Genomic DNA, 23,153 nt, shown 5'->3' on the forward strand with positions numbered 1-23,153 from the left:
ATGTTCAGATTTCAACAGAACCTTCTCTGATTGTTTCTCAATTATCTCAAAGCCCTCATCATCAAATGATACTTTCAGACCTATGCCCACAACTAATTGTGACACACTAATGAGGTTGTGCTGCAAAGCTTTTACATAAGCCACTTTCCGAATTCGTGAAGCCACCATTTGTTATCATGACATATCCCATGATTGTTCCATATGAGTTATTTCCATACTTCACACAGACACCATCTTTCAGAGATCGAAACTCCCTCAGTTCTTCCTTCCTACCTGTCATGTGACGCGAGTAGCCACTGTCTATATACCATTCTTCGTCGAACTGTTCGTCACTGATTACCTACAAATTGAAGCAGATTTAGGAACCCAAAGTCTCTTGGGTCCTTGTGAGTTTTTCACAGAGAAAGGAATTGCAGTAGAAATATCAACCAAGTATGTTCGTTTTACTAAGGTGGTTTGATCTTTTCTTTTAATTGTATAAACATTGATTTTGGTTTTATCTTGTTTAAATTTTAATTCGTTGGTTAGTTTGTTTGATGGCATTTGACACCTAGGATCTGCTGATGACTTCTTATTATTGATCTTAGAATCAGATGTTAGCTTTCCATTTCCTTTGATGTGTTCCCTGGAATATGCTTTGCCTTGGGACTTGGTGTGACCGAAACTTGACTTAGGACCGAAACTAGTCTGCTGACCGAAAGTGGACTTTCGGTTTCTATTTTGAGTGATGTTCGGACCGAAAGTGGACTTTAGGTTTTGAGATTTTGAATAATACAAACTTGGGCTGAAATTTTCCTTCACCTTTTCTTTTCCCTTGTCCATTGGGATCTTCTTAGGAGGAATATAGTTGGGATTTTGGCAATGCCAGTAAATCTTTCGCTTATTCAGATTCTTTGCATATCTTTGATTTCTTAAGCATTTCTGTTCAGCTATCTCCTTCTCTGATTTTTAGATATTTTAACTGGCCTTTAAATTCTTTCTTGGAGTTTCTATTGTATTGACTTGAGCTTTCGGTTCTTCTCCTGGTTCCACATGGATTTCTTTGGTTCCACTTGTGCTTGGTTTGTCAAAACTTGAGGGTTTGTTTATAGGTTCAGCTATGTATCTTCCTTTAACTCTCCAACAAGTCTGCTCAAATAGGCCTATAGTTTCATCTGCATTAACAATAGGGTCACACCAAAAGAAATCTTCGCACCCTTCTGCATTGTCTTTTTCTACCAAGACTCTTAGCTATGTTATTTATCTAGAAGTGACTCCTTTTGTTGCATACACCTGGTTCGGCACAGTTTGAACCTTTTGATAAACTACAGCCTTTTAATTGAGCTTCTTTTCCTTATCCTTTTCTAGACAAGCAAATTCCACTGAACTTTATGAGATTAGTGGTTGCTCATTCTCAGTTTCGCTCTTCATAAACTCATAGCAATCAACTACGTCTTCTACTAATATCCCGCTCATCTCACTTTCTTCATCAAATTCAGACGTATGTTCTAAGTCTAATTTATTTTCAGAAGCTAGTTTGGCATTGGATTGGTCGAATGAGTGAATAGTGTCCGTCTTAGTTCTCAATCTATGATTTTCATCTAAAATGTATTTTAACATGCATTTATGTTCCTTTGAATCAATGAAAGTTTCGATTTTATCCAGTCCAATTTTGTATGACATGGACGTTTGTTTTGACGAAACTTCTAATTCACATTCTGCTATTACCTCTTCTTCCTTAAATTCAAGGAATGGAAAAATCATCTTATGAATTTTCTTTCCTACCTCACAACCTAGATGTAATTGAGCTATATTAGTATATAAACGCTTAGCAATTAAAAAATCATTTCTCTGTTTTAAAAACTTTAAATTGTCTTTTTTCAAATAAAAACTTTCATCCCCAGCCCTAATTAACTCCGCCTCCTTCAGTTTAATCCACATTCTTCTCTCCTCACTCTTCGAAGACACCCTGCTGAGTTGGTCAGTTAGGTTAGAATTCGCTAAGCGACTTTGCATGAGACTACCACTTAACTTGGTGAATTTAAATTTTAATTCATTTAATTCTTCTTCATAATTGGTTATTGGAACTTTAAGTGATTCAAGAATGGATTGTACCTTTTTGATCAAACGATCGCGGTCATTGATCTGCTCACTGACTGGCTTTGCTGCAAAATAAATGTTATCAGTCAGATTCGGTTCTTCAATTGTACTTTTGTTTGATGATCCAGCAGTGACCATAAAGCACTTCCCAGTCGAACCTCCTTCCTTTGCTACATATGCCTTTCCATGAGAGGGCTTTCTCACCTCTTCATCTTCTGAGTTGGTTGACCAAACTTCCACTCCACCGAACTCATCTTTATTAGCATCTTCCTCCACAATTAAAGCCTTCATTGTACCTTTTGCTTCGTTAATTGTTTTCTTGTTCTTGATTTCTTCCAGCTTGTGCTTGTAGTACGCCTCATCATCTTCACCATCTCTTTTCTCAGCCATCTTTTTGAGCATGCAATCCTTGGCAAAGTGGTTCTTGCCATGATAGTAATTGCAATCGTATCCAGAGTCTCCTGCAAGTTTTCTCTCCCTTTTGTCTTCATCCTTTTGAGAAAAGACCTTCGCTTCATCCTTCAGCTTTTCAGAGCTATAACTTCCATGCCAGTTTCGGTTCTTGCTGATCGGAAATTTTCTTCTTGCAAACTTCTTCGGATTGGTGACCATCATAGAATACTCCTCACTTGTAAGGTCACACTCAGACAAATCCGACTCTTTTTCTTCTTCTGCAACACCTTTTGCTTTTAAGACAAGAGCCAACGATCCTACACCATAAACCACCTTTGCTTCTTTGGTTACAACACTTTCATGGGACATGAGTATTCCAACCAGTTTCGCTAGCGAGTAAGACTTGAATTGTTCATGCGCTTTTATAGTAGAAACTACAGCCATCCATTCTGGTCTGATTCCGTTCATGAACGTTACTTTCTGCTCAATCAAATTCCTCTCTATTCCATGCTTTATAATCTTACTTAAGAGATGATTGAATCTATCAAAGGTCTGAATTAGCTTCTCTTCGGGTTTCTACTCAAAAACTCCCAATTCTGATAGCAGCAAGGTTTGAATGGAGTGTTCTAGATCTTCATCAGTCGAGTAAAGTTCCTTCAACCTATCCCAGATTTCTTTAGCCGTCGTGCATGAACTTAGCAATCGAAAAGTGTCAGATTGCAAAGTGAATCTTATCATTCTCATGCCCTTCACATTACACAATTGCTTGTCCTTTTCATCCTGTGCCATCTTCTGTTCATCAGCAATCAACTTGTTGTATTACTTTTGCGTCTTCACAGTGGTACCTGTTCCTGAATGAACAAACGGCCCAAGAGTGATAGCTTCCCAGATGAGGTAGCTGTTTTCTTCAGATCCAACCACATAGTCTTCGAAATGATGTTCCCATACTTCGTAGTCTTGAGTGTAGAGAATGGGTATCCTGGTTGTAGATCCAATGCTTTTTGAGATGTTGATGGGATTTTTTTGCGAATCTTCGTGAGACATGGTGAGCTTTTAGAATCAAACCTGTAAACTTGAGATTAGGGTTTTATCTAAAACAAAGTTTTTGTCGAAACAAAAAAGGCGAGTTGTTATTTATATGATAAAAGCGGAAACCCTAACGAATTCTGAATACAAAAGGAATGTGTATTGATCACACAGTCTCCTGCTCTGATACCAATTGTTAGAACGTATTTCTTTCAGTATCGATTGATTCTAAACATGCAAACAAATAAGTACGTAAAGTAAACATGAATATGGCTTGAATACGTTGAATGAATAATACTTCAAAACCTTAAAAGAGCTCGATTAAGAACTTCAACTGTAGAGGTGTATTAGGTTTACAAAAACTCAAGTGTATTTAAAAGAATGTCTACGCATAATTCATACATGCATGCATATATATAGTCTAACCCTAAGAGATATTCACGGATGGATAGGCCCAATACGGATATACACAAAAGACCTAAGACGCAACAAAATAAGCCCAACTTATGCACGTAAAGTTTGCAACTTTACGTGATAAGCATGCCCTAAAAGCATGGATCTGTAGCTTAGAGCCGCTGCATGGATCAAATCAGGCTTGTATGGAAAAGGGACTAAATAGACTTGGCGAGTCACAAGCTTGAATTGATGATTCATATGACGATAGTCTTGGACTCGACGAGTTCGATGAGCAACTCGGCGAGTCTGATGAAGATTGCCTTAGACTAGACGAGTCATTCTACAACTCGGCGAGTTAGCTGAGTTTTTCCTGAGAAAAGTAGTGTTTGAGTAAAATGGCTTCATTCCTTCAGAGTTACACGTAAAGTCAGCAACTTTACGTGTTCAGATGGTCCCAAGGGCTCGGATTTGCGAGTTTGAGGCACTGGAATGGATTAGAATTCGATTGTATGGAATCTGCGATATGACTCGGTGAGTTGTTCTTCGGACTCGACGAGTCGAGTCGCGAGTCCCTGTTTTCCCTTCGAGTTGTGAGTTCAGAGTGAATCAGTGAGTGGGAAAGGGGCTCGGTGAGTTAAAGTCAGAGTTAGTAAAGGAGGGACTCGGCGAGTCTGCGCCCTGACTCGGCGAGTCCGGTCAATTGGAAGTTGACTTTGACCAGGGAGTTGACTTTGATTAGGGATAATATAGTCATTTGACGCTAGAGCATTTACCAATAACTGATCTAGTGTTTTTGGAAATTGTAGTCGGGCAGTTCCGGAGCAGCAGTCAGCCACCTTTAGAGTTATCATCTCAGCAGCCAGCACTACGATGTGAGTTTTCCTTCCATTAGGAACGGGTCTACGGCCACAATGCCGGCCTGTCTAGTTAGTAGTAGTTCCGGACTATGGTCCGATGCAGTAGCTCAGTGTACTTGATGTCTTTGTGATTCAAGTATGTCTTTGTGTTATGTGTTCCAGACTTCGGTTTGATGTAGTATGCAATATATGTGTTTTATGCTAGTTGATATGTTTATGCTATGCTATGTTATGCTCAGTCAGTTTCCAGATTTCGGTCCGATGCAGGGGACAAGGTCCCAGTCAGTTCCGGATTTCGATCCAATGCAGTTAGTTCCGGATTTCGGTCCGATGCATGGGACAAGGTCCGATTGAGTTCCGAACTTCGGTCTGATGCAGAGGGCAAGGCCTTGGTTAGTTCCGGACTTTGGTCCGATGCAGTTTCTGGACTTCGGTCTGATGCAGTGGGCAAGGCCCAATATGTGTTTATATGATTGTATGGTATGTGGTAGTTTGGGGGAGCTCACTAAGCTATGTGCTTACAGTTTCAATTTTGGTTTCAAGTACTTCCGCAAGCAATGGGAAAGGCTCGGGATGATGGCATTTCACACACCACAACTTCAGATTTTGTCCAGTGAGTTTATTTCATATAGTATAATATGTTGTTATAGTTCTTTTGTTATGACACCTCTACTATAACTTTTTGGGATTTATGATGTACAATTTTATGATATATTATATATCGTTGATAACCTTAGTGTTATTTAAACGAAAAATTTTGGGTCGTATTTTAGGTCGTTACAATTTGTTTCTACATTCTCTAATTTTTTTTTTTTTTACTAAATTTAGGACATACATAACTTCCTTATATTACCTCAAAACAATGTCATTTTTTTCTCGATTGTAGTAGTCTATGTGAGCTTCATTTTAAGCTTAAAAAACATGTTAATCTGTTAAGAATTCACCAATTTATACAACTCTAAAAATGGGCTATTGAGTATTTTGGTTTTTGTTTCAACATTTTATAAATTTTTTACTAAAATTTGACCATATATAACTTCCTCATATAACCTCGGAATAAAGTTATTTTTTTCTAGATTGCAGTACTCTGTGTGGGATTCATTTTATACTAAAAAAATATTAATCTGTTAATAATTCATCAACTTATACAACTCTAAACATGGTTTGTTGGGTTTATTGTTTTTGTTTCAGCATTTTATAAATTTTTACTCAACTTTGAACATACACAACTTCCTCGTATGACCTCAAAACAAGGTCATTATTTTCTAGATTGTGGTACTTTGTGTGCCCTTCATTTTAAGCTCAAAAAAATCTTAGTCTATTAAGAATTCACCTACTTATACAGCTCTAAACATGGGTTGTTGGGTTTTTTGGTTTTTGTTTCAGTATTTATAAATTTGTTACTCAAATTTAAATATACGAAACTTCCTCATATGACTTCACCAGAATGTCATTTTTCTAAGATTGTAGTACTCTATATGAGCTTTATTTTAAGCTTAAAAAACAACTTAATATGTTAAGAGTTCACCGCCTTATACAACTCTAAAAAGAGGTTGCTAGGTTGTTTGTTTTTGTTTCAACATCTTATAAAATTTTTATTCCACATTTAATATACATAATTTCCTCTATGACTTTGGAACAAAGTCATTATTTTCATAATAATATGTATTTAGTTGTCTTATGCATATACTTATTCATATGCATATACATAACTTACTTTTATGCATACGCATATACTAATCGATATGGTTGTGCATATATACTTATTCATATGCATATCCATATACTTATAACTATACATATATAGTTACTTAATCTTTTGCATGTGTTCATGTATATGTACATACTTATTCATATGAATATGAGAATAATTATGAATATTAATATTCTTATTCATAGTCATATGCATACATTTATGAATATTCATGTCATAGACTTATTCTTATGCATATCCATATAATTATTCACAACCATATATATATTTACTTGTCTTACGCATATATATATATATATATATATATATATATATATATATATATATATATATATATATTCATATGAGTATGTATATGGTTATTTTTATGAATAAAGAGGAATTAAATATGTTTTTTTTTAAATGTGCATATACACAAAATATATATGTATATGATATATGTTTTTTTTAATTTAACTTTTTAAATATTAGTTTTGAAAAATAAAAATCATTTTTATTCTTCTTATGCTGATATGCATATGTACATAAATTAGCATAATCATATGTATTTAATTTATTTTTACATGTACTTATATCTATGCGTATGCATATATATATATATATATATATATATATATATATATATATATATATATATATATATATATATATATATATATATATATATATATTCTTATGCATATGGAATCATTAAAAATGTGCATAATATGAATACGCATTAAAAATTTATTTTCTTGACAAAAAATGATTTTTTTTCAAATAAGTGAAAATATTCCTTTTGTTTCAATATTAATATTTTAAAAATGACGTTTTCAAAAAAATGCATTTTTGATGAATATGCAATTTTAGAAAAACAGACGCATATATATATATATATATATATATATATATATATATATATATATATATATATATATATATATATATATATATATATATATATATATAAAAGTAAATTCATATAAATTTCATAAAAACATATGCTTACATAAAATCTACAAGGTGTAAGAATTGCTATAAATGGTTACAAGTATTTACAAAATACAAAAGATGTCAAAAGTTTCTAGTAGAAAACTACCGTACATGAATTAAATGCCTCTCTCTCTCTCTCTCTCTCTCTCTCTCTCTCTATATATATATATATATATATATATATATATATATATATATATATATATATATATATATATATATATATAAAAGTTTCACGTATTTTAAAAAACAAAAACGTGATTTTTTTTATTTATTTTTATTTTTATTTTATTTTATTTTTATGTTTTTTAGTTAATTCAAGTTCCGAAAATAATATTTAAAAAAAGAATTTTTTGATTTTTCCATTTATTTTGCATTTTAAAATTATTTTTAGATTTGGTCACACGGTCTCACAAAATTAGAATGCTCTCAAATTAACCTGAATATATATATATATATATATATATATATATATATATATATATATATATATATATATATATATATATATATATATATATATATATTAATTCTTAAGTGTCACATGAATAGTTCTTTGTTCCTATTTGCTGATTTTTTTTTTTTTTTGATTTTTTTCTTTAGTGCTTTGTTTTTTTGATTGTTTAGGTGGTTTGTGTTCATTTGAGATAATAGTTTATAGGTGTTAAGATACCCATTGTCAATGTATATGTTTTTTCCTCCACCGTTTCTGCTTCATTCGTGTCATGCGCTCTTCTACCTCAACACATGCGTCTCCCATGTGATCTACAATACATCTCTTCAACATACGCCCCCTCCTCCCTCTCACTCCCTCTCTAATATGCAACTTATGTTAGCCTCCGTTGGTTGGCTATGGCGGCAACCGCCTTTGTCACCGTCGACAACTTCCTCCAACCTGCACCACTACTGAGCAAATTCATCGATGGCGTGGTCGGCTACAGAGGGTGTCTGCTTAGTTATCGATTGTGTCGATCACAGTTTCATTTGTTTTATTTTCAATATACATCTATTACAACATCACTTATATACGTTCGGCTAACCAGCTTCAACAACAACGGGGTTTAGGGTTTTTTAAGAGGAACTCGGGTAAGCATAAACTCTATAATTAGTTCACAATTGTGCCAACCTTGGTCTACTCCTTCCATTTTTGTTTTTGGAAACGTTGAAATCATTGATGATTGACCGTTTGTTGATTTTGGTCGCTATAGTTTGGTTTACACTTTTGAACGCCAAGTGTTCATCGTTTTGCCTTTTGTGCTTGCTTTCATCCTTGCTTAAGCATTAGTGATTTAACTATTCATAATTCCATGTAACTTTAAATGATGGATGAAGTGAATTTCAACTCAATCGATGACACGAATTAGAGAAGGTTCTTCCTTCAAACCCATTTTAGTTATACCCCCAAACAAATATTTTGGTCTTTATTTCGGGAATATTAGGTGTTTGCTAAAATGCCACAATCAATCCCTTTTAGGAATTGAAAGATGTTTTTTAGTTGTATTAATTTAGTTTCTTGAAGGAAGAAAAACAATGTTTGTAATTCATATATTTTATTAACTTTCAAAAGGGTAACACTTTTCTTCTAATCATCAACAGGTTTTACACACATGGTATATCCTGGAGGGTACATTCTTGATTTGAGCATTCACTTGGTATTTATTGGCTTGCTGGTAATGTTGTTGAAAGACTCAAGGCACACCAGGTAAGAAATAGAATCATATCTTGATTTCCTAACTGCTTTCCAATCATCCTGTTACCACTTCAGTTAACATTCCTTAAATGTAGGGATTAGATTTGGACATTGATCATTCAAATATACAAACTGTGAAACTGTCTGGTATAAGTTTCTATAATCTAATATCACTTTTGTTTTGCTTTGCTTTTTTTTGTTATGAATTTTCTCTAGTCTTCAAATTTTCATATAATTATTGCATGATTATGGTGTCTTTGGTTGTATATGGATGGAATTCTGGACATAACTCAATTATTTGATGGATGCTAATTCGATTCCATTCTTAGTTTTTATAAAAGACTAAAATACCCCCATTATTTGTATATGGTTGTGGAATTGTGAATTGTCGTAGTTTCCCTTGGCATTTGTTTGTTTAATATATTTACTACAACTATTTTTTGGAAAAATATTTCACACTTTCAAACTAACAAATATGATATATTGAAATTTTTAACTTTTATACATTTGAATGGTATTACGGTCAATTGAGTTAGTTTGATGATATGTAGGTTAATCTTGATGAAGTTGACTTCTTTTATGGAAGATATTGACCAAGTTATACGTTATTGTCTACGAAAACATCAGCTTACCATCAATGACTAATTACTTCCCTTCCACTCCTCTTGAATGAAGCAAGTATTTTCCAAAAGTTTGTTCATCTGCTTCAAAAATCTATCGTGCTCTTGGTCAATAAGGTACCGCCTCTCACCAATTTCAGAATTATAAATGCTATCTGGTGATTTTTAATAAATGATTGACATTTTTTGCATCCTAATTTTTCTAATTTCTGTTAATCAATTGTTTTAAAGGCAGACATGCCTGAAAGGATGTTGGTTTTCGGTTAAGATTCAGTTTTGAGGTGTTGATGTTTTTGTTACATTCAATTATTGACAAAAAGTTAAATTCAAATATCCCATGGTTAATGTTTTTTCTAAGGAAGGTATCTTAAGGAATTTGAATTGAATTGTTTGCTATAATAAAAAATAAAGGCTTCTTGTCAAATCAAATATAAATGGTTCAACGGCCAAAATCTCAATGACTGATGACACTGTAATTAATGGTGGAATAGTTACCTCTCCTTCATTCCATCATCTACTTGCTGTCTTGGTTACATACGTATTTCAAATGTCCTTCAAATGATTAAAGAATCACATGGCTTTTTGATCCAGATTCTTTCTGCAGAATTTGGATGCAATAAAGTGCTTGGTTATATACCTCGAGAGCTAGCTGAACATTGTCAAAATTAATGGACACATTTGGGTTTGTCTTTGAGGCATGATACAACTGCATTTCTGTTGAATACTATCTGTTTATTTCTAAATAGAGCATCTGATTTTCTCGACGTGATTTTATTACAGGGTCGTATTAGGTCTGTTCCTGGACACATTCTTATGTTGTTGTCCCAATCTAGATTTGGTGTCTGCAACCCCGCAAAGCGGGGATTCTTCCCTAGTTAGTACGAAATGAAAGTATTTTGTTAGATTTTATTATACTTTTCGTTACCTTGGTGAAATTGCATCGGGAATCTATGTTCTACCATTATGAATTAAGGAATAATCTAAATAAGATATAAATCTAAAGTTTACAAAAGGTGCCACATTTTATCTAAAAGAAAACTACTCTACATGAAAAAAAAAAATTACACAACATACACAAAATGACATATACGAAAGGAAATTACCTATAAGCCAACTAACATGCAGTCACCAACAATGAAGAGAACATTGAGTGTATGGTGCTTTTTTGAAAGTTTGGACCAAAGGTAAATTCAAATTTTCATTAATTTTAATTTTCCATTTTTACATTTTTTTGTTGGTAATTACCAATTTACTATTTTTGTCCCAAGATGCAGGAAAGATGCATTATACATAAAATTGGTTCTTCGATAGATTATAGGGATGAAAAAAACAATGTATCCATCAAATGCATTATATATTATGTAAAAGTTTACCTCAAATTAATATATTTTCAATCTCTATAATCGAATAATGATTTAGTAAATAGTGTTCTATGAAACAAATAGAAAAGTAACTAATGTATCAATCAAATGGATAAAATTATTTTGAAGGCTGTGATTTTTTCTTTAATTGGATATTTTTTTATCAACGGAATGTATGATCTTTAGATATTGCTACATAACATGCAATATCTTTATATCCATAGACGCCAAATCAAAATATTTGTGGTTGAATTTTGAACAGGGTTTCTTCAAATTTTTTAAAATTTGAGTCATAATTGTGGCTTTATGATAGGGGAGTTCCAGTGAATTCTCAAGAAACCACATTCATGCTTGCAAATGCAATGAAATCAATTCATATTTGGAATCAAAAATTGGATTGGTTAGAACATTAATCGAAATTTGATACAGTTAGAATGATGATGGATAGTTCGCTCGTGCGCTATTTCAATGAAGTTCAACATTGATCCCGCCACTCTCTCTCTCTCGCTCTCTTTTTTTTTTCTCTCTCTCTCTCTCGCTATATATATATATATATATATATATATATATATATATATATATATATATATATATATATATATAGAGAGAGAGAGAGAGAGAGAGAGGGAGGGAGAAAGAGAGATAACTAGGTTTAGATATAGATTGACGTATATTGTGCGGATGTGTGGATCAAGTTATTTAATGAGAATGACAAAGAAAATATATTGTTTGATAATGTGAATACATTTAATCTCACACAAGTATTGTTTTCACTAATTAAATCATCTATAACATTATTATAATTTATTATTATTATTCTCATTCTGTCAGAATGTTTATTGAGTTGTATTTTTTTAATAATAAAAATGAGTAAACAACGATGTATGAGAAAAAAATGAATAAAAATTCATGAGAATGAATGGAAAATGATATTAGTTGTACGAGGTCGAACGTATTCACATTAGTAAACAACTTATTTTCTGAGTAATTTTCAAAGAATAACACTGTCGACACGTCCGCACAATAGTTATTTATCCACATTATTTATATATATATATATATATATATATATATATATATATATATATATATATATATATATATATATATATATATATATATATATATATTTACACTTTTAACAATAATTTAGATTTTATTACAACTTTGGTCCAAACTTTATTTTTACAAGTTAATCTCAAATTAAAATTTTCTTTACAAATTTACTATATTTATATATAATTTTTGAATTTTTAAAAAAAATTACAAGTCTTTTACAAAAAAGGAAAAAATTACAATGTTTTATGTCCTTATAAAAAAATATTAAATGTAGTGTATTTTTTAATTTTTTACATTTTTTGTTATATTAAATTTGAATTCATATTTGTGTTGTGGAAATTAGCAAATGTAGTGAAGTATTGGCATGATGAGAATACTACATTTAAAGATGTGTAAAAAAGTTATAAAAAAAATTATAGTATATATGAACATGATCGTAATTTTTAAAATGTTTTTTTGACAACTCTAAAAAAAATCTAAAAGGTTTTACACATTTAAAACAAATACATATAAAAATGTTGTAAAAAATTGTAAAATTAAATAAATATATAAATAAATAAAAACATAAAAAACACACTATATTGGCAAACGTTGTAAAAGAGTTGTAAAATAACGATTTAAAAATGTTGTAAAAAAACCTTCAAAAGGTTATATAAAAATGTGGAGGAAAAATTTTATTGTACAAAAGGTGTACAAGAATGTATAAAAAGTTGAAAAAAGAAGTTACAATTTTTTTTTTTATGTTTAAAAAAAAGTTGTAAGAAAATTAATTTGTATACAAATATTAAATTCTGGAAAACAACTTTTTTTTTAAAATAAAAATTGGAAAGTTTGGAACAAAACCATAATAAAATTAAAAATTTAAGTGAAAATTGTAAAATTGTAAATGACTTGATATATATATATATATATATATATATATATATATATATGTATATATATATATATATATATATATATATATATATATATATATATATATAATCATTGTTTAAAAAAATAGCATCATAAATAAAATAATTAGTAGGTTTTGCTTACAAAGTATTATTAAAAGGATTGATTTCATGATTGTAACTTGCAAATTTCGATTCAAACTTCATTAATAAAAATAAAATTCAAGTGTAAGAATTTAATTTGTTGTTTTTCTAAGAGTTCTGATTTTACAATTTACAATATTTTCTTTTATTATAATTCAAATATGAATTTGAGTTAACTTATTTTCCTTTTTATTTCAAACCTAAAATATAGGAATTCACAAATGGAAGATTACTATTTACATTAATATATTTTAAATTATATGTTCATAAAATTAAATAATTAATTAATTAATATGAAGTGATGTTCATTAGATGACATTTGAATAAAAAACAAAAATACATAAATGGCAAGCAAAACGAATAAATAAAACTAAAATTCTCAGTAAATGACATCTATCAAATTCAAAGAAAAATTTATATTTGGTAAAAAATTTCTTCATTATAGATAAATTAAAAAAACAAACAATATTACAATTTTAAACAAAAAATTTAGTTTGTTGACAAATTTAACAAAATTATCAAGTATATGATGATAATATGGTATGTCAATCTAAGGTGATAAAAAGATATATCAGAGTGTGGCTTTATATACTCAATGTTTTAAATAATACATTTTAGTTGAATTGACCTGATGATCGTTTCCCAGATCAATCAGTTCGATAACTTGTTCAACCAGATTTTGAGAATTTTTATGTATACTTATTTACGTGTGTGTGTGTGTGTGTGTGTATATATATATATATATATATATATATATATATATATATATATCCAATAATGTAATATCGACAATTTCAAATATTCAAAATACATCAGGATCAAGTTGTAGATCAATTCAAGTACATTAAAAAAATTTCATATCCATATGCTTCAAATCTATATCGCCATTCAATTGCTTTGCAAATAGAGCGATTTAAAAGGAGTAAGTGAAATGCAACTATTCATGTCTAGTAAAACTGTTCAAATGGTTTTTTACAAATTATATTATACTGTTTCAACCTAGTTTTTGATGAAACTATCCACCGCAATCCTGTATAAAAATGACATAAAAAAAACAATGATAATTGAGTTGCTCTTTTCCTCAAGTCCCCGTTTGATTGAATGGATCGAAGAAGTTTTTAAAATATTAGATATTTGAGTAAAACTACATTCCAAGTGTGTATATATATATATATATATATATATATATATATATATATATATATATATATATATATATATATATATATATATATATATATATATATATATATATATATCACCAACCAATAAAGTAATAAAAGCCTAACAATTATAAACTAACTCTATTTTTTTCACAAGCTTCAAGAATATATTTTCAACTTAAAAGCAAATTTTTTCTGTTGTTACTTTGGGCCATCGACATTGAAAAAAGTTAAAGTTTACTTCCTTTTTGAGTTCATGAAGAAGCTTTGCGTGAGTCCTTTGTGAGGTTGACGAGAGAGGTATATTTGAATGGTGCACGGTTCCTCCATTATTGGGAAAGTAAGCTTTTCTCTTTCATCAAAGTAACCTAATACATGCAATTCTTGTCAATAACTATTTTAAGGTCTACTAATTGGACCTAAATGATCCACTATTAATAATTTTTTTAGGTATAAAATTTCATGCGTTTATAATATTAATAGCTTTTATGATTACTAAAAATTAATTTTTTTTTAATTTGTATTTATCATTTAATTCTTGTAACTTTTTATTTATTATATATTTTATTTTTTATAATCAAATAATAATACAAAAATGTCAACGTTTTCTATATATTTTAATATTTTCTATATTTTAATATTTATATAAGCCAAAAAACAAAAATAAAATGATATTAAATATTTAAATGAAAACTAGAAATTACTTATTATTATGCTTTTATATAAAAATGATTTTAATAAATTGCACTAAAAATCCGAAAATAAATTAAATTTTTTTGTTTAAAATATTTTATTTTATATATTTGAAAAAAATAAATATATTTTTATTTTAATACTTTTCTATAAAAATAATATTTTTTTATAAACCAATCTTTCTATTGAGCCATTTTATTATGTAATTATTAGTTTTATTTAATGCAAAATATAAAATAATCATGAGGATCTAGTATTATGTAATGATAATTAATAAAAAGATAATTATTTGGTAATGATTAGTTTATTTTAAGAAAAAAGTTAAAATAATTATTAATATTTCCTTTAAAAAAATAAAAAGGGTCCAAATTGCTAACCCATTTTAGGTGGAAAGTAAATTAATATCATATAACTTTTTACCCTTCACTTATTATTAATCACATATTTTCAACAATTTCTTTAAGTAACGAGCAATGATGTATTTCTATTTTAATAAATGTACTTTTAAAATTAAAGGATAATTAGGGAAGAACCCTGTTTTGTGAGGTTGAAAACACCAAAGAAATGCAAAAAATAAAAACATTTTATTGAGTTACATTGTAAAGGACTATGCTATTTAAATATTAAAATTGCAACAAATAGCAATCTATTTTCATGTGCCACCACCAAGTGAATGACCAAGAATCTGAAAAAATAAATACAAAAGCTTTAGGTATTAATTTAATAAGTATATGTATTGTATACAACCATAAAAAGGTAGTATTTACGTAAAACCAACACACAAAAAAATTACCATATTTTTAGAAGCTCCAGGGTTCACATATAAACCACTAATCCTACACCAAAGCAACACAAATCCAACAGTTGAAATATAAACCACTAACATACTCATTTCTTGTTTAACTACTAAACTAATTGAATCCCAAAAGATACCTGAAAAGTTTTGCTTTTTGATACAACCTCATCAGTATTTCCCATATATATTTGACATTTTGAGACAGGATTAGAGGTTCAGGGACAATTGTTTGCACCAAGTCAAGAGTATGTTGACTTTATGTAAATGTATATATATATATATACACACACACACACACACACACACATATATATATATATATATATATATATATATATATATATATATATATATATATATATATATTTGGACGAAATTGGAATTTGTCATGTCAATTAGAAGATATGGAATGGAATTAATTTTCATTTGTTCTTGAAAATATGTTGAATATCAGACGTTTTGAAAGTAAAATGCTATTTTCTACATATATTCTAAAGTAGTAATGTTAATCTTTGATTTTTCTAGAAAATACCTAGAAAATATGCAGAAAATCCGACTTGTTGAAAGTACATTGCCAGTTTTTGCATATTTTCTATTTTATTTTTGTTTAATTCTGCTGGAAAATATGTATAAATAGGTTCTTGTTTTTGAAAGGACAATGCTATTTTATACATATTTTCCTAAGGTTTTGTTAATATTGTAGAAAATATGCGGATATTCAAATTTTCTAGCATAAGTCAAAGCAAACATAAAACTCCCCTAACTCTTGATAAATCTACCTAATGTCCTCCTCAAGCTTTTAAGAATTGACAAATACACCAAGCCATTATTGTCAATTCATATCCTCTAATAAAACTTTTTGATTCATTTGAGCTGCATAAAGAAAATAAAACCTGGTAAAATGAAGAGGTAAATATGTCATGTTTTTCCTTGGTAAGAAATGGAATGAAATTAAATTCCATTCTTTTATATTTTGTTTGTTTGGAAATCGATCGAAGAAATTGGACCAGGAATTATGTTAAATTGACAAATTACCCTTTATTGATTTTTTTTTTGTATTTTGTTTCTTTTTCAGGGAGTTCTTATTCATGTGTAAATACAACATGTGATGCCTCCATATTGGAGTCTTTAACTGGAAGTGCATCGACAACGCCTCAAGGTTTGTATATATATACTAGAAAAATTTGAGGCCCGTGCTAAGCACGACCCATGAATTGTATTTTCGGTATTTTTTAGAAAAGCCATAAGATTATACTGACAAACCATAATTAAACAAATACATTGTAGTGTTCTTTCTTGAAGGGTTTTTTAAGGTTAAATGCAAAAAAAAATAGCAATGCACTTTCATGCATAGTTTTTGTATTGATTTTTTCGATAAAAATGTAAGAACAATGCTATTATTGGAAGCTCTCTTGATGAAGTATGAAATGGGAGATGTGCTCCTGGATGCCTCATATGATAAATAATAATAGTGTGTATAAGTTTGAATAATTTTGTCTCACCCTACAAAAAGAGAGATAAGATTTAACTCAAACATGAATATTTTGAAGCAAATTAAACAAAATTCTTACGGTTTAAGATTATCGGCACTAATGCAATGCATTGCAATGTTGAAATAAAATGAAATGATAGTATTATAACAAAAAAAATGAAATTAAAGTACATTTCACTAATATACGGATAAATGCTTATCATAATATTAAGAAATGTAAGCATGATGCTATAATAAGATAAATAAAACTTGAAACTACAATGATAGGGTAGATTTTTTGAATGCCCTTAATAAGAAAAAAAAAACAAAAAAAAAAACAATGATTTAATAAGATTGAAAATAAACAGAATGCTAAAATAAATAAATAAGGAAGTACATGTCTCTATATGGGATTACTTAACGTTGGTTACCTTTGCTTTATATGGAGTGGTGAGAAGAGAACTAATTAATAGTACATTTTAAAGACCATAATATCATAAGGGGGGATTATGTTAGCAATGTTTCTGTACACAAAGCGTCACCTGGTTGGGTGTCCAAGATAAGATGGCTATATTGTTGTTAAGTTGGTGCCTTTTTAAGGGTTACAACACCAATTCGCATGTGCTTGGTTAAAGAATACATGGCATTTGTTTTATTCAAACCCCTTGTTCTCTCTTTCTCATCAGCAAACCTAAAAATCCATACCATTTTGAACACAGTTAGTTTGTAAAATATGGTATTGTAATTTAGATTATATTATCATGAAAAGGTTCCTGTCATTAAGAATTAGATGAACTAAAATGGGTTATATTGCAATTTCCATTCCTTTAGATGAACTAAAATGGGTTATATTGCAATTTTCATTCCTTTCGGTTATGGAATGGAAAACAAGCACCCCTAGAATGAAAATTAACAACTTCGATAATTTGTCAATTTCTCAATGGCATCTGATGTGTCAACAACTATAGGCATAATTATATTGCAAGAAGACAATACACATTGAAACCAATGAGAAAATGTAAAAAAATTGTTTAACAAATCTAAATTTAGATGCCTTCTGAAGCACACGGGTTTAGTTTCAATTACCTGCTCCTCCACCTTTTGACACCATTATCACAACTTAAATTCATCGTTTTCTGTGTCGATTAGAGAACCAAGTTCTAAAGCAACTTCTTTTTTTCATTTTCCTGCCTTCTGAAGGATACCACTCTTGTTGGAGCTTTCTGACTATTTTTTTTTCAAACAGGAGTGGATTCATGGAAAACACAATATACATCACATATATACACATTTCTTCCAAGAATATGTCTTTTCATATCAAATTCATAATAACGTTCAATTGTGCTTCTGAAAAGTCAAACCTTGTACTTTTCAAAGTGAAAATCCACATTGATGACAGCTGAGAATGTGTTCTAACATGAAACCTTTACTGTATTATTTATGAAATCAAAAAACCAAGAAAAAAAAATGCACAATGGGTGTTTTCTTGAGGTTGCTGCACATGAAGTTTGAAACTAACCTACAATATTACTAAAGTTTACCTTCTAAAGCTAAATTATAACATGAAAGTGATAATTATGTGAGAATTATAAGAGATTAGGGAAAACATAGGTGGAGGCAATAGATATTACCTCAAAAACCCTAAAATGGAGGAGGCAAATGTACAAAGGATGTCTTCAATCCACTACAAATCCAATCAAAAACAATATTGAATTCAACATATCCAAAAAAAATTGCAAAAGAAACCACCTAAACAAACCCAAAAATTTTCATTAAATGATGCATATATTAAATTGTAGAAGAAATCACAAATTCACTGACGGGACCAAATATTTCATCTATTTTGCATACCTGTATAAATTGAAAGTGGAAAACAAACAGAAACCCCAACCATTTTTCTTTAGGGAACCCCCATTTCCCTCGACTTGCGATTTCCCACATGAAGGGCCCTTGCAACCACCTCACTACACATTAAAGAGGAGAACGAGAAAGAAATATTATATTTGAGCAATAGGCTTTGAAGAAGAAACGGGAGAGAGAGAGAGAGAGAGAGAGAGAGAGAGAGAGAGAGAGAGAGAGAGAACGCCGACCGGTTTCAGTCGTGGATTATTTGTTAAAGAAAGGCGAATATGATAAGTGTAAGACAAAAATAGAATATAAGGAGCGATTGTATTCCGGAAAGGAAACATGTGTGACGGTGGTTCTTTTCAGGAATTGGGAAGCGGTGGTTGAACATAGATGTACCCTCTTTGAAACGTCTCATCTAGAGCGACGATTGACCCATCTTCAACCGTTGCGAAATGCTCTTCTTTAAGATCTGGTCACGCGTTATACGTTCTCTGAAAATAATAGGGTTTATAAAAGAAATGAACCCAAGTCAAATGAGAAGAAAGGAATCGCCATTACAAAGTGTGAGGAGGAAAAAGAGGGAAGAAGTGGTGGGAAACGGAGTCTCAAACATGGTTGGTGACAAACCAGTATCGAATGCGAGTGGAACAGACACCTCTTTCAAAGAAGGGTTATGCTTAGGAAAAGAAAGGCGATGTTATATGGTACATGGTGTCGGTCTGAATACACGTAACGTGGCGTCCTTGTAACATTGTGAATTTGCTCTAGACGGCACGAGAAAGGAAGGGTTTTTTATATAGTAATGATATATATATATATATATATATATATATATATATATATATATATATATATATATATATATATATATATATGGTAAATGCATATTTAAGCAACAAAATTTCATTTTTACTTGATTTATGCAACAAAATTGCACATATTTCGTAACTTAGACAAAAACTTTTTACCTTTTGCATAACTGTTGCGAAGGGGCATACATCTTCAATTCTTCATTCTTTGTGCGTTTACAACTATAAATCAACAATTTCGTTATAGAAGGGTGTAATTGCAAGAAACTCAAAAACATGGGTCAGAAAAGGAAGAATACCGGTAAAAAGAGGAACCGATGTGTAGAGTGAGATTTTAGTTTCGTGTAAAGTGATGTTTAGAGTTCAAATAGTAAATCTTCAGTACATAATAAGCAATGCTCCATGTGCGTGCACTCAAAACACATTCATCAAGTTTCCCCATGGAACCACTTAATCAAATAATTAAAGAGTCACACAAACATAAAAAATCCAGTTTGAAGAAACAAAAAGATGATCAAAGAAGCTAATTGAAAGGAACATGTTACTAGATGAACATATTTTACTCTTAAATTTGACATGGGCAGGAACAATGACTAACAACACAAACCTCATTAAATTTAGATAAAATATGAGACGTACCTTCTCAATTGTTCCAAATAGCGCTTTCTTACGTTCTCTACAACTAGTGACAATAGACCATGGGTGGGAAAATGACCGGTCCACTGCCTTGCTTCATGTTAAAAGAGGAAGCAAATTTTTTTGAGAAAGTTGTGAAAGAAGAAGATTTCGTAAATCAAGTAAGTAAAGTTCAATGAGTTTATAGATATTTAATAACATGGATAATATTCCAAAGAAATGTTCTATGTAGCTTAAATCAAATGACTTACCATTATAAATACATGATGTTGATCCCCTGTAGACCTTCTCTAGCGAGATTGAAATCAGACAACTTCAGGTTAGATTTCTTATCCCTTTATACATCTGCGAAGTAGAAATCACAAAAATTATATTCCAAAATTAGAAATTAGAAAAAACATATCAATGATTAGATATTAAAAACCTTTGAACATAAGCTACAATCTGATTATTGTCGGTTGCTTACGTAAGAAAATCATGGATACAACACTTTATCTAATTTACCTTAAGGTCTAACCTTGAAACTGGCGATTAGAAATTGTTGATGTTGTTATATATATATATATATATATATATATATATATATATATATATATATATATATATATATATATATATATATATATATATATATATAATGGTGTAAAGGCCTTGATTGGGTATGACTCACAGGGAACGCTCACTGCTCCGGAAACATACCCACCAACGGACTGTAGGATACGAAAAATTATAAGTATCAATTTAGAACCAAATTCGAGATTTTAGAGAAGAGGTAGTAGACAAAATTAATATGAAAAGAAATAACATAAAAAGGAACATACGAAGAATAATAATCAGCTACGTCGCCATAGCCGTCTGTCTTATTCCAGAACCAATCGAAGTTGACATACATTGAGATTTCTACCTGCGTTTTGTCTACTCTTGCTATAAAAGGGATGTGAAGTAAGTTAGCTAATCAGAATAGAAATCGTCTTTTATGGTTCTAAGTCAAACAAAAACCCTAATCAGCCGTAGAATGACCTATACTAGTGATGAATTGTCGGAAACTAACCTGGTAGCTCCACCACCATCATAGTGCCACCTATATGTTTGTTGATTATTTTTGAAGCACCACAGAAGATGGAATCAGAAGGAAAGTGAAAATAGGAGGTGAAGCGAAAGCAGACGGAGGTGATCGATAGATATTGTCGTAGAGAAGGAGGTGAAGTGGCGGAGGCAAGAAGAAAAGAGAGAAGGGATATAGATTGATATCCAAGAGACGGAGCTTCATAATGAGAAGGGTGGAGCGGTGGGAAGCATAAGGAAGAATCTGGTAAAATGATTAGAGAAGGAAAGGGAAGAGATAGCATTGGAAAAAAAACCGACCGGCTGATGGAAAAAAAAAAACTGATGTTGGTCTAATCACAACCAAGTCCTATTCACTCAAGGACTTTTAAATTAGTATGTATATATAATTACTTAAAAGGATAATATAATTACTTAAAAGGATAATATGTATTTATCTCTTTGTACACATTTAGTACTTATAATTTTTTTGATGCAAAATAAGTCATTGATATTTTTCTACAAATTCATTATTTATAACCGGTTTCTGCAAGTTTTACACACGCCAACCAACGTGACACAGTTATTAATAAGATGTGTGGGGTGTAGTTATTATAGATCAAGTGTATGAAATGAATCAGAGTAAAAATTGAAATATGTAACATACACGTTCAGTTATCGTGTTTTGTAATAAATAATATTATGAAATATTATATTATATCAAGCATTGAGTTCTATCAGATGGTTTTTACTAGAAATGAAGTAAAATTTTGTTTAGAATCACTCGGAAAATATTAGAAGTCTTATCAGATTCCAATCAAATGTTAAATATTAAAATTTAATGAAAATATAAAGTTTCAAATAAGTAAAATTTTATTATTTGAAGTTGTAAAGAATCTCGTGAGAAACATAAAGGCGAAAACCTCATCGAAATTCGAGTTATAACGAAGAAGTTATGATCAATGGAAGATCCGCGACAAAACCGACAAACACAATTTAGCATAAAAAGTGAGTTTACGATAAACTAATTTTTATCCTTAGTGATCTAAATGAAAGTCATAGTATTCGTTAAACCGAGAATTTTCATAAAAAGAACGTCAAAGTCTGACTTCGTATGAGCAAGTTATGATTTTTCTAAATTTTGGAATAACAGTAGACAACTAAGAACTCAAAATAAAGATCGAGTATTTTTAGCCGATGCAACATAAACAAGAATCAAAGGTATCTTCAATAGTAGTACAATGGTAAAAATAAAGATGAAAACGGACATCGGATGAAAAAGTTATGAATTTTTAACGAAATTTTCATGTCCCGACCTGTTAAAAATATAATAATAATAATAAATCAAAATTAGCCGACAAAGTCTAACCGAAAGTTGTAGAGAATAATCTCACCTACACGTGCATATAAAGAACATAAAAACGGAGCTTGTATGCGAAAGTTATAGATTTTTGAAGTTTGGGACACCAAAATCGAGAAAAATCACAAA

At 30.2% G+C, this 23,153-nt stretch overlaps 2 long non-coding RNA genes across 6 annotated transcripts; both read right to left on the minus strand.

Moving 5' to 3' along the window:
- Positions 1–17,037: 17,037 nt before the first annotated feature.
- On the minus strand, positions 17,038–21,158 carry LOC145045858 (uncharacterized). 5 transcript variants are annotated; one of them, XR_013681903.1, is made up of 7 exons: positions 21,125–21,158; positions 20,872–20,965; positions 20,624–20,714; positions 20,284–20,433; positions 20,144–20,206; positions 17,870–19,291; positions 17,038–17,359 (listed from the first exon to the last, which is right to left on the minus strand). It is a non-coding gene; the product is annotated as an uncharacterized LOC145045858 (long non-coding RNA). The 5 variants fall into 5 exon arrangements; XR_013681900.1 differs by lacking the exon at positions 17,038–17,359 and having other exon boundaries at positions 17,682–19,011; positions 19,179–19,291; XR_013681901.1 differs by lacking the exon at positions 17,038–17,359 and having other exon boundaries at positions 17,682–18,018; positions 18,414–19,291.
- A 99-nt stretch (positions 21,159–21,257) lies between these two features.
- On the minus strand, positions 21,258–21,965 carry LOC144998923 (uncharacterized). The gene is made up of 3 exons (XR_013660474.1): positions 21,672–21,965; positions 21,442–21,544; positions 21,258–21,330 (listed from the first exon to the last, which is right to left on the minus strand). It is a non-coding gene; the product is annotated as an uncharacterized LOC144998923 (long non-coding RNA).
- Between the last annotated feature and the right edge of the window lie 1,188 nt (positions 21,966–23,153).

Source organism: Lactuca saligna, chromosome 5, assembly GCF_052625555.1.
Source record: "Lactuca saligna cultivar CGN05327 chromosome 5, ASM5262555v1, whole genome shotgun sequence".
Classification (NCBI taxonomy): Eukaryota; Viridiplantae; Streptophyta; class Magnoliopsida; order Asterales; family Asteraceae; genus Lactuca; species Lactuca saligna.